This window comes from Megascapheus bottae, chromosome 29, assembly GCF_031878675.1.
Source record: "Megascapheus bottae isolate mThoBot1 chromosome 29, mThoBot2.hap1, whole genome shotgun sequence".
Lineage (NCBI taxonomy): Eukaryota > Metazoa > Chordata > Mammalia > Rodentia > Geomyidae > Megascapheus > Megascapheus bottae.
Window position 1 is genome coordinate 4,375,195 of NC_143537.1, and position 13,996 is coordinate 4,389,190.

The 13,996-nt window shown below is 38.3% G+C and overlaps 1 long non-coding RNA gene across 7 annotated transcripts in view; it reads left to right on the plus strand.

The window, feature by feature from the left end:
- Positions 1-13,996, plus strand: part of LOC150044548 (uncharacterized) — a 604,944-nt gene that overhangs the window by 75,608 nt on the left and 515,340 nt on the right. The gene's annotated exons all lie outside the window — the stretch shown is intronic.

The window sequence follows — 13,996 nt, forward strand, 5'->3', positions numbered from 1 at the left end:
GTTCAGTAATAAAAAATGTAAGTTCAATAAAGTTACATTACTCATGTGTCACCTCTTTTCAATTTCCCTACCTGTAAAAACAGAAGTATTTGCGGTTGTGTGCTAACAACATTTCAACATACACTCAGAATTTTGCATATAAAAACTACTTGAAGTTATTATTGTATATGCTGTTAAGAAAAAGTATGCCTCACAAATGAATATTTCTTTTAGTTGAAAAGAAATGACCACAACACAAGGGACCACTAGAGCTTTTTTTTTTGCTCTATCATTAGTTCCATAGTATTGATTTTCTCAGTTATCGTAGTTTGCAGCAAATATTTAGGGATCTATTTAACTTTAGAATGCACCAGAATCACCCAGAGTGCATATTATGAATGCAGATTAGTAGGCTACACTCTCAGACCATTTATCTTAGTAAATGAATGAGAGGGGGATAAAACTCCCAATTTTCCCAGCCTTTCTAGTTATTTTGGATGTACATGGACTCTACCAAACTTCATACCATGCTATATGTCCTAGTATCAAGTGTAGTAGAAAACATCAAAGTTCTTATAATGCCTGCAAAACTGGATATGGTGACCAAGCCAGCAAGGCGCAAAACATAGACAGATGTACTCTCATCAGCCTTAACTCTTCACATGTGCATATCTTATCTATGACATACATATATATATGTATATATATATATTCATCCAACCCTAGTATTTTTGTTGAATTGATTGAGTCCCAGCCCCAGAATAGGCCTGTACTACATCTTAACTTTGGCTTTGAGGGCTCTCAGAGAGCTTATACAGTAGAGGAGTGTGTCACAAGGCTGACTGTTCTGTAACTTTCTCTCCCTAATGCCAGATTTACTTTCCACTCATCAGTGAGTTCATTGAACAAATGGCAGTGATCTTGCCAAAATCTGAGAAATTGTCTTCTGACCTTGACGGTAGTTTCAAGTATAATCTTATTTAAATTGCCCCAAGGCTTTTAAATAAATACCACTTGGCAGATAAGTGGTATTTTGGAAGGAGAAGATCAGAAGCAGTGCTAGAAAATCCAAGTGAATCCAATTTTTTTCTTATAAAAGTCAGTGATATTGATTTTTATTGCATAATGGACTTCTGTTAATACGGTCTTTACCTATCTGTTAAAATGCTTGGATTTCCGTATTCTTTATGCCATGCTAGTTCTGTATATATGTACAACTTTACAGTGAAGTGGCCATGCCTAGAGGGACCCTGGCTGAGACTGAATGGAACAGATCACATTGGTACCGACTTAGGTGGACTACAGGTGAGTAGTGGTTGCTGGACAAATTAGAAAATATGTGAATCCTCCAACCAGAGAGTTTATCCTAATAGTTAATCATTTCTGCAAAGATTAAGCATACCATAACAAAAGGGTCAGTCTCATTTTACTGTTCTTACTAAAAATGATGTTGCACATATGAGGCGAGCACAGTACTACTTGCTTCAAGCTCCAGTCCCATTTTATTTATTATTAATTAATTAATTAATTTTGCCATCCTGGGGTGTGAACTCAGGGCATGGGCCCTGTCCTTGGACATACTTGCTGAAGACTACTGCTCTGCCACTAGAGCCACAGCACCACTTCTGGATTTTTCTGTGTATTTGGTACTGAGAAATCGAGCTCAGGGATCCATGTTTGCTGAACACTCTACCACTAGGCCATACTCCCAGCTCAGTCCCATTTTTTTTTCCCAGATCCTGCCTCAGGTTTATTGGTAGAAATGACACCCTCTGCCGGCCCCCTTTAAGATGGTGGCCAGGTGGCCACAGCAGTCCTCCTGTCCTCACACTGGCAGACAGAGGTCTTCACTGTGGGGCCTTCACAGGGTCCTGGGCACCCTTAGGGGCTGGGGTCAAGTCACTCTTAGGAGCTAGGGCCAGGGCACTCTTAGGAGCTGGGGAGCAGGGACTCTTAGGAGCTTGGGTCTGGGCACTCTTAGGAGCTGGGATTAAGGCACTCTTAGGAGCTGGGGTCTAGGTACTCTTAGGGGCTGGGGTCTGGGTACTCTTAGGAGCTGGGGTTTAGGTACTCTTAGGGGCTGGGGTCTGGGTACCCTTAGGAGCTGGGGTCTGGGTACTCTTAGGGGCTGGGGTCTGGGTACTCTTGGGAGCTGGGGTCAAGGCACTCTTAGGGGCTGGGGATTGTGCCTTGGCCAGGTGAACCTGCCGCCCTTGGTGATGTAGGCACAAATGCTCTTCCCCAGCTTGGGTAGGTGATGTAGGGGAGTCGCTGGAGCTTGTGCCATGTGGCCTGCTCACTAGTTTGGGTTTCTCCAGGGTCTTGACAGCCTCAGCCCACGTGCTCGTAGCCTCCACATTGTTGGTCGGCATCTTCTTAAAGCCCTTCTTGTTATGCTTCTTAGCAAAACTCACGGTTCCTTAGGAGCTTGAGGTCCACCCTTTTTGGAGAGTCATATCTTTGTGATCTGGGTTTCTTGATGCCATTTCTTTACCATTTTCAGCACTAGTTGTGTGTAGTGTGTTTCTTGAACTTGGGCATGTCTGAATCTCCAACCTGTAGGAGCTTATGAGCCTCCAGCCCAGTCCTAGTTTTAATGAGAGCTCTGAGATTGGCTTCCTTAATCTCTGATACTAAAACTTTTCTTACTGTTGTTGGAGACCGTTGCTTTCAGCCTCCTGAGGAAGTAAGATTATAAAATGGCACCTGGCAGCTCGCTAATGAGTCAGTACTTGCTGACCAGGAAGTTTCATTGCATTTGTTGATTTGTTTCTTCCGTGCTTGTGGTTAGAGTGGATTGCTAGATTTCTTCCAGGTTTTTTTGCTGCTTTACAGATGACCTTTACTGTGATTGGCTGCTTAAGGATATAAATAGTGTGAGGTTTTCGGGGAAGAGGGGAGAAGGGAGAAAAGATGAAGAAGGGAGAAGAGAGAAGGGGAAAGGAGAGAGGCAGAGAAGGAAGGAGAGAGAAATAAATGACCTCTGCTTGCAGCGATTTGAGTCTGTGATCATTCCCAGGCGGCTCTGAAGTGACATGAAGTGACAGTTGTTGCGGCGGGCAGCCACAAGTGGTGGCCGGTATGGGGACGTTTTTCTGCAAGGTGGGTAGGTTCTGAGGAACCTCGCGGAGGGTGAGGCAATAGTCATTCCCAGTCCACCTCCGAAGCGCAGGTCTCTTTGGCACGGTGGGGAAACTGAGGAACCTCACCGAAGTCTCTGGCCAGAGTGTATCTCTGGCCATAGAGTATCTTGAGTTCTGGAAAGCATCTAGACTTGAGAATTCTGGTCTTGATACACCTACATTCAATAAGTCTCTCTTAGGCTCGATGAAGAAAACTTAGGTTATAATTCTCATTATTGTCAGTTTTAGCAAAGGAGCAGAAATCACTGCATTGTCCTAGTTCTTTGGTTTGAATATGTATGTTCCTTCACATTTCACGTGTTGGAATTTAATCCCTAAAGAAGATAGTATTGAGATAGGACCTTTGGTAGAGGTGAGGGGAGCCACAAAAGCTCCATCTTTTAGATACTGGCCCTTTTGAAAGGGCTTGCAGGACCAGTTCAGTGTGTTCTGTTTGCCTTTTTGCCATGTGAGGACCCACAGAAGGGCCATCCCCAAGGACTAATCTTCACCCAGCACTGAATTACCAGTACCTTATTCTTAGCCCTCAGAGATGTGGGAAGTACGCATGTAGTGTTGACATTACCAACCTAAGGGATTTTAAGTAAAGCAGCAGGAATGGACTAAGATATCTAATCCAACAGACACTTGACTCTAACCTGTAGAACAATTGTGCATATTGGTGAATGTGACCCTTTGTAATATTTAAAAAAATTTCTATTGGTACTGCACAAGTGATATACATAGGGGGTTATAGTTATGTAAGTCAGGTAATGAATACATTTTCTTTTGTCAATGTCCCCCTTTTCCTTGCTCTCTCCCAGTTTTTCCTTTCCATTTCCATCCACAAGTTGTCTGATCATTTTCAACATAGTGTGTCTAATGAATACCACTGCTCCATTTGTTTATGTGTTATAATCATAGAATCATAGAATCATAGAATCATTTTGTTATGTGTTATAATCATAGAATCACCAGTCCCATAAAGGTGCTGACACCATTTTCTAGGAAGGCATTGAATGCTATCACACCTACTCCGTTTAGTAGAGTCTTCAGCAATGGAGGCCAAGATGAGCAGGGAGATTCTGGGTGACTTGAACACAAGGCCAAAGCTATTTGTTTACTCAGAGGGAGAAGGAGGATGTGCCTCTGCTAGTTTAGAGCTGCTTAAGGTTGCCATACAAAGATTTTAGTCAGTGACTTTCATTCTCCAATGTGAAGTGGAGAATGAAATTTATCTTAAAATATTCCACAAACTTTTTTTCCCCTAATGAGTCTATTTCTTGTGAATATAGAATATTTTTAAATATTAAGAATAGTTTTGCTGTGGATCTCTGGTATTTTAGCAAAAATCTATATGAATATGTTATTAAAGTCATTACAACCCTGATAATCAAGAAAACTTATTATACTTACCTACAATTTTTAAAATATGTAATATATTCTTCAACACATTTAGCAAAAGGACCTATTAGTCACTAGTTATTGCTAAAAAAGTAAATAGCATACATGTAATATTTTGAACTATTGGTTTGATTTTAATATATTGAGACCATATCTGATTTCTCTTTGTGGCAGAGAAACTGATTCTGCTAATAGCACTAGAGTTTTTCTCCTACATTCATAGTTGAAGGATAGGTTGAAATAGGATTTAGTAGGAAATAATGATGTAATTTATTCTTGGACTTAAAATAGATTAGTGTTTTTAGCCTCTGTTGTAGAGGCTAAAAATTCTGTTACATTGATTCAGATAAATAAGATGCAGCCAGATTTCTTTCTCAGATTTCAAAAGTAGTGTTGCTATATTTTTAATGACATTAGTTGTAGCAGCTGAAACATTGTCTCTGGGATGATATTTATGTGAAGAAATTAGGACAACATTTTATCCTTTTTGCTGTTATGTTGTTTTCCCTTAGGAAACAAAGTGTTCCCTTGGCATTGTTAACCACAGTTAAATGCATTTAAGCATCCCTCTGGTATTCTATGCTTTGACACTACTGGAAAAGGATATCTTTATGAAAATGTTAGAGTAGAAAAAGAACTAGAAATAGCAGAAATAACAAATTTCTGTGGGAGTTGTATTTTTTTAACAGCTCATGAATCAATAATATTTTGCCTTAAGATGGTAATATCTCTTCTGCAGCACCAAAACAAGATATTTCATGCTGATCACAGGATCAAAAATTGGCACTGTGTCCTCGGTTTCATCTTGAGTATGCTCCATGGCTCATTTCATGAGTAATGAAAATAATGATGATAATGATAACCACCAGAATACAGTCCATGACTTAGTAGAAAACAAAGCTAGGGGAAAGAGGTCATAATTATTTCTAGTATTATGTTAAAAATGCTTGGAATTTAAGGGTATTTTTTTTTGTCTGTCATGGGACTTGAACAAGGAATTTGAGTTTTTATAATGAACTGATAGCATACTAGCTATATCATATAGAATATCCGAATTATGTTATCTTTTTTTTTGAAAAGGCACATTACCAAGGAACAACATGAGGAAAGGCAAGCAGCAGGTGTTATAATTCCAGACCATACTTCTCATTCTACAATTTATAAGGTTGGCAGAACACAGGTTCATCATCAGACAGATATATAAAATGTCACAGAAGCCTATAAAATGACTGTAGTCACCAGAAGTAAGATGTAAGTGAAATTTAGCAAGTAAAGTCTCACCATCTATCTGCTGGAAAGACCAACATGCCTATGTGTGTGATCTTTCAAATCTGATATGGGCATAAATTATTGCTCTTGGTTCTGTGCTTTCCTAGCTGGTAGGTTTTTAGAACATTCTGGAATCAAAAACGGTTCCATGTTTGAAAAAATAAATGGAGGTAGAAAAATATTTCTCAGAATGGGCAGAATTATATTTTGCATATTTATTGCATGAGTCCCCCCACACCTCACCTCCATCTCTGTGCGGCATAGTAACTTAGCAATAATGACATTTATCTTTTCTTTGGGTACACTCTGATTATGAAGCTTCTGTCTGGGTTACTTAATATTGGACTTTCTCTGCTGTTTTGTTCTCCTGAATCAATTGAAGTCCAGTTTTTACAATAATGTTATAAAACAAATAAAAATAATTTCTGTCACTTGGCGTCTTTAGTTTTTCTGAACAGGGCTTGGCTGACTTGGTCATGCTAATTTCTGTTGTAATCTCTTCTGCCTCTATACACAGGTAAGGGTCAGCTTGATGGCTTTGATTATTTTGTCTGGCTCACTTAAGTGTTTGGTTGAGGGTCAGCTGACTGCCTTCTAATGTAGCTGGCTCCATAATCTTGGATGGCTTGAGGAATTTGTCTCCATTCTTTTGGTGTTCTTCTTCAATGGGCAAAACCTGAGTATGTGCTTCTGAATGTGTTTTGGCAGGGGATGAGAGGCAGGCAGAAGCACTTTTTAAAACTATTCTTTAATCTTTGTTTTAATATTTTATTGACAAAATGTAGTGAAAAATACCCAACCATATTCAAGAGTAAGAGAATAAATGCAAATCACACCCACATTAGGTTATCTATAATATACAACAGAAACAAAACCCAGAAATTACTAGTGCTGGTAAGGAGACGGAGAAATGGGAATTTTGTCACTGTTGATAGAAACGTAAAATTTTCGAGCTACTGTAGAAATCACATGGTGATTCCTTAAATTTTTTTTTTTGCCAGTCTTGGGCCTTGAACTCAGGACCTGGGCACTGTCCTTGGGCTTTCTCAAGGCTAGAGCTCTACCACTTTAGCCACAGCATCATTTCTGGCATTTTTCTATGTATGTGGTGCTGAGGAATCAAACCCGGGTTCTCGTGCATGGTAGGCAAGCACTCTACCACTAGGCTAAACTCCCGGCCCTCCTCAAAAATTTAAATGTAGAATTCCCATATGATTCATGAGTTCATTTCAACTTCTAGATATGTACCCAAAAGAATTGAAAGCTGGAACTCAAATAGATATATTTTCAAAAGCAACATTATTCCCAAAAGTAAAAAGTGTTCTTTCATAGATGAATGGATAAATAATATGTGCATATACTACAAAGTGTTAATTAACCTGGAAAGGAAGTTAGATACTTAGTCCTAAGAGCATTATTCTTTGAATTAGTCAGTTACAAAAGAAAAATATTGTAGTAGTCAAATTCATATAAAACAAAATGATGGTTACTAACACCTGGGGTGTTTTCAGGGGCTGGATGGGAGAGTTCGTATTTTAATGGCTGAAGAAGATCAAAAGGTTCTGAGTGGTAAGAACTAGTTGTGAAATATGTACTTCAGCTACAGTATTATACACTTGAAAATAGTGAAAATAGAACGTTTTATACAGTCTGTTTTCCCACGAAAAAATATGTTAGCTGAGCTCCAGTGGCTCATACATGCAACTCAAAATACTTAGAGGGCAGAAATCAGGTGAGATGGTGGTTTGCAGGTAGCCCAGGAAGAAAAGGTTCTGAGAACTCATCTCAACAGAAAAAAGCTGAACACAGTAGTGCCTGCCTGTCACCCCAGCGATGATGAAATGGTTTATGATATCCATAGCCAAGACATCTGTCTAATATTTATGTGGAAATAAAGTAAGATGTTCTTTGAAAAACAGAAATATACCTGAAATTTTATTTCAAGGTCCTATTCAAAACTTTTATTGCTGGCACCAAACTCTCCAATGTTTTCACAAGAGTAGGAGCCCTTACCTTTGGGAAACATTTGGACCATACATAATTATGTTGATGAGTTTTGTCTTTTTAAAAAAGGAATATTCAGATTTGTTGCATTTTCTAAATTCTTCAGATAGCCAGTTTCAATCTTTGGGACAGTCATTGTGACTCAGTAAGGGAAGGGATGACTCTGCTAAAAAAGAAATATGTTCATTGCTTGACTTATTTAATTGTAACCCCCTGTATATCATGTTTAAATAAAATGTTAAATAAAATGGATAATTTCCATTTTCCTTTATTGGGAAAAAATTATTTAAAGAAAGATCCATCTGTCCAACTTATTCATTTTTATAGAAAAATGTTCTCTGTTGGGTAATCCTTTGTTGAAAGTCATATATAATGTGAAGTTGGCACATGCGAGACTGAGGTAGGAGGATCATGAATGTAAGACTGTCCTGAGCTACATAGGAACACTGTGCCTCTAAAACAAAATAAACAAACCAAAGAACCTAAAAAGCCTCATAGATTCTGTGTTTTTCTCCACTTAGAGTTCTTATATATAAATAATATTTTGGATTTTACATGGACTATCAGCCATTGTTTATGATATTCTTTAGGATACATAGTACACTAGATTCTCATCTATTTTATGGAGGACACATACAAACTGTAGGAACTGTTTCAGTAAAACACACTTCATAGTCAATAATTCACACCACACATACCTAAAAGAAAAGTTTGGTGTAATTAGGAATAGACATTTTAGTTATTAAAAATATTATTGGATATAATTAAAATGGAAAATGATGCCAGTGAGTAGAAACAAGCATGGAAAGAAAAGGCTTTTGTTTCTTAGCTGGTAAGAAACAAATCTGGTGTGTGGTGATGAGGGCTTTTAAAACAAATCTGGCTGGTGATTATTTCTAGTCAAGGTTGATATCCTGGTTTTCAAAATATTGTTAGCACTTCCTTGTATTTTTTTACCTTCAAAATTACATAAAATTACATGCCAGATGATTGCTAGTGAAAATCTGTTTTGTAATACCATGGTTCAGCATGTCCCTGTGCCCCACAGTGCACAGTTAACACTTCAGCTGGGCACTCAAGCCCTTATACTATGTGCTTACCTGTCTTTCATTTTTTCATCCTCTTTTTCATGCTCTCCTGTCCTTTGCCATTCCAGCAACATCTCCACTTTAGATACCTAGTACCTCTCTTACCCATGATGCTTTATTTCCCATTGTTGGAGTTTCATGCCCTATTTCACACTGCATGTTCTCTCTCCCATGTTATCCTCTGTCTGGGGACAGTGGGTGATCAGTATGGTTTGCACATTCATAGTTCTAGTACCTCCTAGACATTTTTAAAGCCTTCTTAATATATTCTAATTGGTAAAGTGGGTTTAATAATAGCTGTTCTGTAGCATTGATTAAATGAGAGATGCGCCATAAAACAATCAGAAAAGTGCTTTGCAAAAAAACAAATACTTCTTTAAAATTTAAAAGTTGGGCTGGGAGTTTGGCCTAGTGGTAGAGTGCTTGCCTAGCATGCCTGAAGACCTGAGTTCCATTTCGTGGTACCATATACATAGAAAAAAGCCAGAAGTGATGCTGAGGCTCAAGTGGTAGAACTCTAGCCTTGAGAAAATCCAATGACAGTGCTCAAGCTCTGAGCCCAAGCCCCTGACTGGCAATTTTTTTTTTCCAGTCCTGGGCTTAAGCTCAGGCCCTGAGCATTGTCCTTGGACTTTCTCAAGGCTAGAGCTCTACCCTTTGACTGGCAAAAAAATTTAAAAAGTTATACTTTTGTATACATAATACGGTTTTTAGAACACAATTTTGGAGCTTTGATTAGTGATTTTGCACTTCTATAAAGCTTCTAATATTCACCATACCTTTCAAATGGTAGGTAGTATAAACCAACCAACGCATTAGACCCAGCCACTGTTGAACACTTAACAGGGACAAGATCACAATACTCTTCTTGGAGGATTGCAGGGCAAATGCAGTACTAACATTCTCTGTCATGTGAGCTGGTTAGTTTTATTGAGCATCAAGTGTTCTTATTTCTAACAGACTGAGAAGTGAGGCTATCCCTAAAGCCTTTTCTACCAGTTGTATTGAAAAGTATAAATATTGATCATTTACTTACAATTAATTAAGAATTCCTTGGCTGGTGTTCTACTACTTTAGCCACAATTCCAGTTCAACTTTCTGTTAGTTATTTTGGAAATGAGAGTCTAGTGAACTTTTCTGTCTGGGATGGTCTTAAACCATGATCTTGTGGATTTTAATTTATAAGCACCCAATTCCGGATTTGGGGGCAATTCTTCTTTTGCTAAAGTATTTCATATGATTTACATTCCGTGTCAACTAAAGGTCGAAGTGTCAGAATAAAATTGTCAAAGTAATAGAGGAGAACATAAGAGAATACACTTGTGAGGCTGGGCATGTATAACGTATACTTACTAATCCTGATATAAAAAATTTTCTTGTAAGTGAGATTGATTTTCAAACTAATTAGGATGATTAAAATGACTTATTGATGTGATATGGTAAATATAAACTGCAAATTCAAAAGATATCTTCTCTAAATTATGACTCATTATTACTTGACAGATGAGTGAATCAAAACATTTGATTCCCTGCTGGTTTGCACTCAATGTGATTTGAAAACCTAAAAGTAAATAATTAGATTGTGCCTTATCTTCCCAAGCCAGCAGTAGAGGTTCGTTATGAACCGAATAGCAAACACCGGGTCATGCATCAGAAAGAACAGAGATTGTGTGTTGCCACTCTCAGTCATCTGCATTTGGAGGTTCAGCACCATGGCAATTTCCTGACAGTGGTAGTGGGAGAAGGACTGAAATATTCTCTTAGGGTAGTGGTTATCCTTCAAGGATGCCATTTGTACATTATCAAGTCCAAGTTTGTCACCTGTTTTTGTTTCAAAGAGTGATGTAGAATGATGTAATCTTGTAAAGGAGAATTTGCTTTTCCAATCACTGTAGGAGAGATAACCCCATAAGTAGAACTGTCTTTATTTATTATTAAGAAATTTATATTGGCCCATGGCCCAGATGCTGGTTGCTTTTTGTAGACCAGACCACTAGTCTGTATTTGGTGATAAAAAGAGCTACTTTTGTTGTTAAGTGTAATTGCCTTCATTTAGAGGTACTTAAATTGAGCACATGCTCTTCCTGGAAAGCTATTCCATTTTCATTTTATTAAATGATTTATTGGATTGCTCCCAAAATGATTATCTAGAAATGTCAGGTAAAGGGTAATTCAGTACCATGGGGCAAAGTGGTGTAAGACTTGTGTGGCACAAGGCTGATTATACTATTTGCTTTAGGAAAGGGAAGGGAATAATTTAGTGTAACACCATGGGTATCTGACATTATTTTTCATTTTGCCTGTGGATAAAGTAATACATTTCAGAGTTGGTTTTAGTTTTTTAACGTCCTCCAAAAGTTAGTATGTTTTTATGAGATGCCCTTGCTTTGCTACTTAAAAAATGTTGTTAATTTAAGAATATTTTCATTACTGCCAAAACACTATAGCCAAATGCATGTATGAGAAAGCAGACTTGTTGAGAAAGAAGACTTGTATGATGCAAAGGTGAAATGGATTTTTGCAGACATGACCTGAGTTTGTGGAGACTTGGTATTAGAAAATGGAGGTTAGATTCCAAACTCAATTTAAACTTTAGTTTCTTATTTGTGGTATGAAAAATTAAGAACACATTATTTTTTTTTGCCAGTCCTGGGCCTTGAGCTCAGGGCCTGAGCACTGTCCTTGGACTTTCTCAAGGCTAGAGCTCTACCACTTGAGCCTCAGCACCACTTCCGGCTTTTTTCCATGTATGTGGTACCGAGGAATCGAACCCGGGTCTTCATGCGTGCTAGGCAAGCACTTTAACCACTAGGCCAAACTCCCGGCCAAGAACACATTATTTTTTACATAAATATTTCCAGGATGCAAATTACTCGACCCAAGCAATGCTTATTAAGTACCAACTGTGTATTAAAATGTTTTTAATGTAAGTGAGGGAGTGCAGTGTGTCCGTTCTGTCCCCTGAGCCTGTAGTTAGGCAGTTGGTGATTGTGGAGGTGAAGCGAGCTAGGATTAAAACAATCATATACTTGGGGCCAGGAGTTTGGCCTAGTGGTAGAGTGCTTACCTAGCATGCACGAAGACCAGTGTTCGATTCATTGGTACTACATACATAGAAAAAGCTAGAAGTGGTGTTGTGGCTCAAGTGGTAGAGCTCTAGACTTGACAAAGCCCAAAGACAGTGCTTAGGCCCTGAGCCCAAGGCCCAGGACTGACCAAAAAAAATCAATCATACAAATTATATACACAATTTTAACTATAATAAGTGCTGTCGTATAAAGCAACACACTGTTGGTCAGTGAATTATGTTCTGAGCCTGTGGCATCCGAAAATGTTCTTGAGACAGTGATCTTTGGGGTAAGTCTGAAAAATTCATTTATGTGAACTATGTACCATGGTGTGAATTGTTTTCCTCCAAAATTCATGTTGATCTGTAATGATGTTAGTGAAGGGGCATTTGAGAATTGTTAGGTGAAGAGCAGGAAGTCCTTATGAATGAGATTAATGTTCATATGAAAATGGCCCACTAGAGCTTCTTTGTGCCATGCAAGGGCACAAGGAGATTCCAACTCTGAACTAGCAGAACCCCTCATCAGACCTTACATTTAGCAGTGTCATCATCTTGGGTAACATGCCTCTGGAACTGTGATGGTAGTTCTCTTGTATGTTGTTGTAGCAGTCAGAATAATCAAATTATTACAGGATGCTGGATGAAAGAGTGTGTCACAGTTGGGCACTGGAGAGTGGCTGGGGGCATGGCTGTTTTCTTGGAGTAGAGACTGCAGTTACAGCATGAGTGAATGAGCTGCCGTTTTTCAAGGTGAATATGAACCTGCTTTCTGTGTAAGAAAGTGGCCCTAGGAGGAAGGAAGAGTAAACCATGGACAGGGGTTCCCTCCCATGTAGTTACACACCAGAAGAGAACACCAAGGAGTAAAAAGTTCTGAACTTGAATTTGGCCTTTTATTTACTCACCTGCTTATCTCTTTTAACAAAGTAGAATATATTTTGTTTAGCAGGTTTGTAGCTTGATTTGTAAACAACTAAATATTTAAACAGACATTAATGGGCCTGGGAAATCTGACTTGTTAAACAGATGGCAAATCAATAGTTAAACAAATGTTTGAAGACAGTAGTTGAGAACAGTGATAGATGTCTGACTATACTGAATAAGGGGGGTACTGGACTGTAGGAATAGCAAATTTTTTGGATTGGTTCCTGAAAAAATTCCTTGTAAAAGAATTAGATGAGTGAACACACACACACACACACACACACACACACACACACACACACACACACACACCAGCAAAATCTTAGGGTAGGGCATTCCTATCAAAGGCAAAAGCAAATGCAAAGATCCTGAAGAACAGACACATTTGGTCCACACAATAGAAAGACCAGCCTAGTAGATACATAGGGGATACAAGTATCTAGAGTTAGTTTGAATTAGAAAGTGCTGCAGAAACTACATCTTAAATTGTCTTGAAGTTCCTTGTGTGGAATATGGGTTGGTTCCAAGTGTAGAGAAAGGCATTAGAGAAATATACACAGAAGAGAAGCTTGATTTATTTACATTTTTTGCAGTAATAGAGGTGGCCACTCTGTAAGAAAATTGAGTTCTAAAGGAAGAAAACTGATTACCAAGATATCAAGAAGGAGTATGAGGAAGTCCCACAGTCAAAATGTATCCCAGCTTCATGTCAGATGATATTAGAGTAGACATACTTGGCTTATTTATAAAATATTGGTATATTGTGTGACGCCTTCACATAATTATTGACTAAACATAGCTTGTTTATGCTTTGCAATTATTAAAGTGTGTATTAGAATTTACAAATGTCAATTTATCCAAACACTGTTCTGTGAAGACCTGTGGTGATAATTCCACAAGGAAAATGGGAAATTCTAGTTCTTGCTTACAATCAGGAATTTGACTTCTATTCTTTAAAACAATCCCTCTAAGTTGCACTTTATGATTAGGAAACTGACTTAAAGATTATCTATTTTCTGGATGCTGGTGACTCACATAATCCTAGCCACTCAGGAGTCTGACATCTGAGGATCTGTGGATGGAAGTTCCACGCCAGCCTGAGCAGAAAAATCTGTGAGATTCTTAACTTCAACGAC